Here is a 500-nt window from a genome sequence, read left to right on the forward strand (position 1 = left end):
CTTGACTAGCGTGTGAGATGAGTGCAATTGTGTGGTAGTTTGTAGCATCTTTGGCATTGCCTTTCTTTGGGATTGGAATGAAAACTGACCTTTTCCAGTCCTGTGGCCACTGCTGAGTTTTCCAAATTTGCTGGCATATTGAGTGCAGCACTTTCACAGCATCATCTTTCAGGATTTGGAATAGCTCAACTGGAATTCCATCACCTCCACTAACTTTGTTCGTAGTGATGCTTTCTAAGGCCCACTTGACTTCACATTCCAGGATGTCTGGCTCTAGGTCAGTGATCACACCATCGTGATTATCTGGGTCGTGAAGATCTTTTTTGTACAGTTCTTCTGTGCATACTTGCCATCTCTTCTTATTATCTTCTGCTTCTGTTAGGTCCATACCATTTCTGTCCTTTATTGAGCCCATCTTTGCATGCAATGTTCCCTTGGTATCTCTGATTTCTCTTGAAGAGATGTCTAGTCTTTCCCATTCTGTTGTTTTCCTCTATTTC

Source organism: Bison bison, unplaced genomic scaffold, assembly GCF_000754665.1.
Source record: "Bison bison bison isolate TAMUID 2011002044 unplaced genomic scaffold, Bison_UMD1.0 scf7180017864461, whole genome shotgun sequence".
NCBI classification, from domain to species: Eukaryota; Metazoa; Chordata; class Mammalia; order Artiodactyla; family Bovidae; genus Bison; species Bison bison.